The sequence below is a fragment of the Neomonachus schauinslandi genome, chromosome 15, assembly GCF_002201575.2.
Source record: "Neomonachus schauinslandi chromosome 15, ASM220157v2, whole genome shotgun sequence".
Classification (NCBI taxonomy): domain Eukaryota; kingdom Metazoa; phylum Chordata; class Mammalia; order Carnivora; family Phocidae; genus Neomonachus; species Neomonachus schauinslandi.
Genome location: NC_058417.1, coordinates 6,167,656 through 6,173,655, shown reverse-complemented (window position 1 = coordinate 6,173,655; position 6,000 = coordinate 6,167,656).

Here is a 6,000-nt window from a genome sequence, read left to right as displayed (position 1 = left end):
TCTGAAGCTTGTTCATTTTTACTGCTGAGTGGTATTCCATTGCATGGATAGAACACAATTTGGTCATCTGTTCACATAGGAACACTTGGATTATTTGTATTTTTTGGCTATTACAAATAAAGCTTCCGTGGACATCTGAGTACAGGTCCTTGAAGAGACATCTTCTTCTCACTTGGATAAATACCTGGGACTGCTCGTGAGAAACTGCTAAACTGTTTTCCAAAGTGGAAAACAATTTTGCATTCCCACAGCCTCTAAGCCAAAGTGAGAGGAAGATGAGGACAGGAAGGACCACTGAGCTAGCCTCCAACCCTCAGAAGGGGCACATACAATGTCAGACCAAGAAAAAGAGCAATCTTTATTCCTAAGACAGGACCTCAGGAAGACAGAAGCACAAGTAAAGTGCAGAACAAACCAATACCCACTGCTCGAGCCCACACCAAAGGCAGGGCCTCGAGTTGGCCTGGTCTCAAAACGTCTTAAACACAAGCTCACATTCTTCATTCATGTGCTCACCCTTTGGCATGCAGAATTGCAAATATTTAGGGAACAAGAGGATGGGGACTATTGTATACACAGACCAAGGGCCCTCCTCCTGAACTGTTTCCACTTCATGTGAGTATTTAATTCATATTTGCCTCATTTGTTTGAATTCATTAGACAGGGACTGAAGTTACAATGAAACCCAATAGTTCTGTGAAATGTTAGAGGAAACATGAATAGCTGTGAAGCATTTTGTAAAAGTGTCTCCCTGCAAGTCCTTCATGGGCCACTTCAGCCACAAGGCCACAGACCCGGGCACATAGGGCTATTTATCCACTCGGCAGAGGAAGGACAGCACTGTGTGCTGGACAGGGCCGAGGGCAGGGGAAGGGACGCAGGCAGACCCAAAGGTCTAGCTGGCTGTACACATGGTTGCAGACTGTCGGGCCAGAATCAGCAGGTGGGGGTAGGGTGAGGTTTCAGACGGACTCCATGGTCCAGGGTAGGGCTTTTCAAATTACATCTGCAGAGCTTTGAGGTTCCACATCATGGACATGAGGGGATAAGGGGCCACCAACTGCCCTTCCTGGCCTTCAACCAAAGCAGCTCTGCTTTTAAGTGTTTTATATATTCAACTTTGCACAGATTTTGTTGTTTTTTTAAGAAAAAAAGAATCCTTGCTAAAATTTGAAAATGCCTAGTTCAGAGCAAGATCCCAAAAGAAAGCCTCTACAGAGGCAGAGAGAGCATACATGAGTAAAGCAGGTTGCAGGGCAAATCAAAGGGAGGGGTGGGGACTATGGCTAAGATAAATCCTCTAAAAGACAGCTGCAGCTCGACTCCAAAGAGGTAGACATTTCCACCCATGTCAGGGGCAGAGGTGCATGAGTGTGTCCATATGGATCAGACGTGGGCCACAGGAGAGAGGGGACTTTCAGAGGACCATCTAAATACTGTCCAAGAGACCTGCCTACAGAGGCATGAAGACCTCGGCCAGAGGTGGGTAGTTAAGCCTCAATTCCTAACAGCAGAGGAAGGAAATGTGAGTGGTCTCTGGGAGTAAACATATCAGATGTGCCACAAGAAGCATACTTGAATACTCCCAGTACAGACGCCAAAGAACCCACGGATGAACTCCAAGAAACTAAGTCTGCTTTGCTCATCTACTAACTTGTTACAGTTGGAAATATCAACACTTTGATTACATGAATACTGGTCATGCTAGACCTTTCCGGCTGCCATCTCTCCTTCTTCCCCCATTCAGACCTGGAGGGTCTTCTAGAAACTTCAGCCAGTATGCTGGGCAGGGCAGAAGGAAGAGGAATGTTTCCCACTCACTTCCTACCCAATGCAGACACACTCACATGCATGCTCTTTCACACACACACACACACACACCCCTTCCGTAATAGGCATGGCTGGGATGGGAGAGGGGACAGAAACTTTAACCTTGAATAAATCTGGAGGCCTTTTTTTTTTCTCAAACGCTGCATTGGGCTAGATATATTAATTACTAAAATAAAAACATTCTTGAGGCTAAAAATGACCGGAGGACTTTTTAATTCTTAAGAATGAGCTGGCTGACTCTGTTGGTCACCCAGGATTTCACCAAAGTGTGGAGGAGCCCATATCCCCAGGGAGCTGAGGGGGGAAGAATAAAACTGTTAAAGTAATAGTTTTCTTAATATATAGGGAAAGGGAAGGGCATTCCAGACCTTGGGAATAGGATGCCCAGAGGTATTAAAATGTGAGAATTTGAAGAAGAGCAGACAGGCTGGGGTGACCAAAGCAAAGGAAGTAAAAGGGGGAGATGGGGCCAGCTTGCAGGGAAGACTTGTTTTCAGTGCTCTGTAGTGTGTCCTTTATCCGACCAGAGAGAGGGGAGTTCTCTGAGGAGGCAGAGATATGCTCCATCAGGTACTTTCAGAAGATGTACCTGGGGACAGTGTGGACAGAGACTAGAGGACCTTTGGAGGTCCGTTGTGGTTGGGATGGGGAGAGGATGGATTCGAGAACCTCTTGGGAGCCAGAACTGACGGGAACCAGCCACTCTTCGGATGGGAGGAGTGGGGGGAAGGGAAGGTGAGGATGGCCAGTTCTTAGAGCCTGAGCAACAGGGAAGTAATGGTGCCAATAACCTGGATATGAGGTAGAGGAGGAGGAATGAAGAAGGAATATGATGAGTTCCGTTTCAGACGTGGTGAATGCCAGGTGCTACCGAGGCAGGACGTTCTGGGGAGGATGTGTGACAGCAGCTGGAAATCCTGGTCTGGGAGGTGCACAGAGGTCAGGGCTGTGAGACCAACTCTTCTCTCCCTGCTTGGCGTCCTCCTCGAGGGGGTAACTCCAGCATAAGGCACTCATCCACACTTGGAAAATTCTACCAATTATTTCTTAGCACATCTTAGGGGTAGAGGAGAAAAATGGATCTCCTCTTAACATTTTCATTACATTCATTCTAAAATTATACTCTCCTGATTTCCAAGGACTTCCAGTGCCTGGTGTTGATATATAAGCACATAACTTCACCCTCTGTATATAAGGCTGAATTACTTACGCCTCTTCCAGGGCTCGCTCCTGACATGGGATGTCAAACAGAAATAGAACATGCATCTCCTGCATCTGGGGGTGAAACCTTACAGAGAATTCTATGGGCTGCAATAAATAATCCCTGATGTTCCTGGAAAGGAGCTCCGTGCTCAGACAAGGTAGGGTCACTGCAGATTTATGAGTGTGTCCTCGAGTCCACAGGCTCTACACAGCGTGGGCCAGGGCCTGCAGACCGTGGGAGGTCTGGGGGAAATGCTACACAGGGGCAGCTGGTCCCATGGCTGGGACACCTGGGCACCTCAAGAGCCACATTAACAGATGCTCCCATGTTCTGGCTTTTTCACTGCTATGCTCACTGCTAGAAGAAGAACTTGAGGTTTACTGAAATCTGAGTGTGTTTTCTGACAGCCATTCAAGTGTGGTACCAAGAACACTGGGACACACTTGTACTGTTGCAAATCCAACATCTCCTGGCCACTCAGCATGCCCACAGTTGGCCTTAGATGAGCTGTGTGTGGATGAAGATTGCTCCCCTCCCTGTTCTTGCCCACTTTCCCTAACTGGCTTTCCTTCTCTCACGCACTCTCTCTCCCCCCAGATTTTCCTATAAAAACCCCTTCTTTGGGCATGCCTGGGCTACATTACTTTACCTGCAAAGATCTTCATTTTCTCACCTGCAAAATGAAGGGGCAAGACCAACTGCTCCTCAAACCTGAACATGCGGGTGCCTGGGTGGCTGAGATAGTTGGGCGTCTGCCTTCAGCTCAGGTCATGATTCCAGGTTCCTGGGATCGAGCCCCACGTTAGGATCCTGGCTCAGGGGGAGCCTGCTTCTCCCTCTCCCTCTGCCTCTCCTCCTGCTCATGCTCTCTCTCTGTATCTCTGTATCTCAAATGAATAAATAAAATCCTAAAAAAAAAAACTTGAATGTGCAAATTATTCCCCTGAGGTTGTTGATAAAACACAGATTCAAATTTGGAATCAGAATCCTGTGGCGAGGCCCAAGATTCTGTGTTTCTAACAAATTCACGGGTGATTTCAGTGCTACTGATCCGCGAAGCTCACTTTAAGCAGGAAGAGGAATCATGATGGCAAGGAGTCCTTCCCTGCAGGGTTCTCTCTGATTATGTCCATACTCCACTGGTAAAATCTGCTCACAGAACCGGGCTGGGGGTTCTGGGGATGCATCCAGCCCCAGAGGAGGAAAGGTGAATGTGGTAAAAATGTATTCAAAAGAATCCCATCGAATATTTGCCTTCAGGGGCATAGATGATCTCTAAGTACTCTTATGAGGCGATGTTCTAGAACATCTGTGGTTCTCTTCAACAGAGGGAGCTTATCTTAAAAGCTGTCCATGTATGAAAGAGTCTAATGGACTCACTGGTGTTGATGATGGATCATGGAGGAAAAACTTACAGAAATCATAAAGACAAGGGTCAACAAAGTAGGACCAAAAACATATAGATAGTTAACAAAAGTTAATTCATACAAAAGGCTAATAAAAGAACTTTAGGGACGCCTGGGTGACTCAGTTGGTTAGGCATCTGCCTTCAGCTCAGGTCATGATCCCTGGGTCCTGGGATCGAGTCCTGCATCGGGCTCCCTGTAGGGAGCCTGCTTCTCCCTCTGCCTGCCACTCCCCCTGCTTGTGCTCTCTCTCTCTGATAAATAAATAAATAAATAAACAAACAAATAAATAAATAAATACAATCTTAAAAAAAAGAATTTTAGAAAAAGTGTTTAAGGGGAAAAAGAAAAGAAGGTGCAAATAAACACAAAAGAAAACAGAAAAAGAGAAGTAACTACAGACGTAGAACATATTCTAGTAACTATAAAATAATATTATGAGCAGACACCAACAAATTTCAAAACTCAGAAGCAATGGGTGAACTGTTTAAAAAGTATAAAATGCAAAAATTTTAATATGAAAGACTGGAAAATTTATTTAGACCAATAATGCTTAAGAAATTAAGAAAATAAGAAAAAACCTTCTCTCTACCCTCACCCCCAGACACAAAAGCCAGGCCCAGAAGGATTGAAAGGTGAGTGCTACCAAACCTTCAAGTAATAATTAATATTCATGTTATATTAGTTGCCTCCTCAACAAAAAGGTTTTTTTTAAGAGGAGGAAAAAAATATAACCTTGATACCAAAACCAAACAAGGACCATATAAGAAAAGAAAATTATAGGCCAGTTTCACTTATGAAAAGAGAGGAAAATCCTAAATGAAATATTGACCAACAGAATCCCACATATATTTCAAAATAATTCACCATAATCAGAGTTTATCCCAGGTATTGAAGGATGAGTCAACATCAGGACAACTATCAATCTAATTCACAAAAATTAACACGGAAAACTCAGATGATGATCTTAACAGATAATGGAAAAGCATGTTATATGTGTCACACATTCTCATGACAAACATTCTCAAAACAGGGATATAAAGAGGCTCTCAAATTGATAAAGTTTACCTTTCGAAAACTATAGCAAACAAAATACATACTGGAGACTCTTTAGAAGGTAGAGAACAAAGCAAGTGTGTGCTCTCATCACTACTGTTTGCCATGGTTTGATAGGTCTTATCTAATTCAATAAGATAAAAAGGAAACAGAAGACTGAGAAAAGTAGGAGTTGCTAATATCTGAAGAGGCTATGCTCATTTACACAGAACACTTAGAGTAATCAAACTAATAAATGTGTACTGAACAGCTGGATGAGACGGTTCAGCAGGATTCCCAGACACAAGATCGACACGTGAACACAGCAGTGTTCAAAAAGCACTTCAGAATGGCAGTTTGAGAAGCTCCATATAACCTGTCTGTCTTAAGTCTGTTCAGTCTGCTCTAACAAAAGACTACAGACCGGGTAGTTTTTGAACAACAGAAATTTATTGCTCACAGTTCTGGAGGCTGGAAGTCTAAGACTGTGGTGCCAGTGTGGTTGGGTGAGGGCCCCCTATGAGG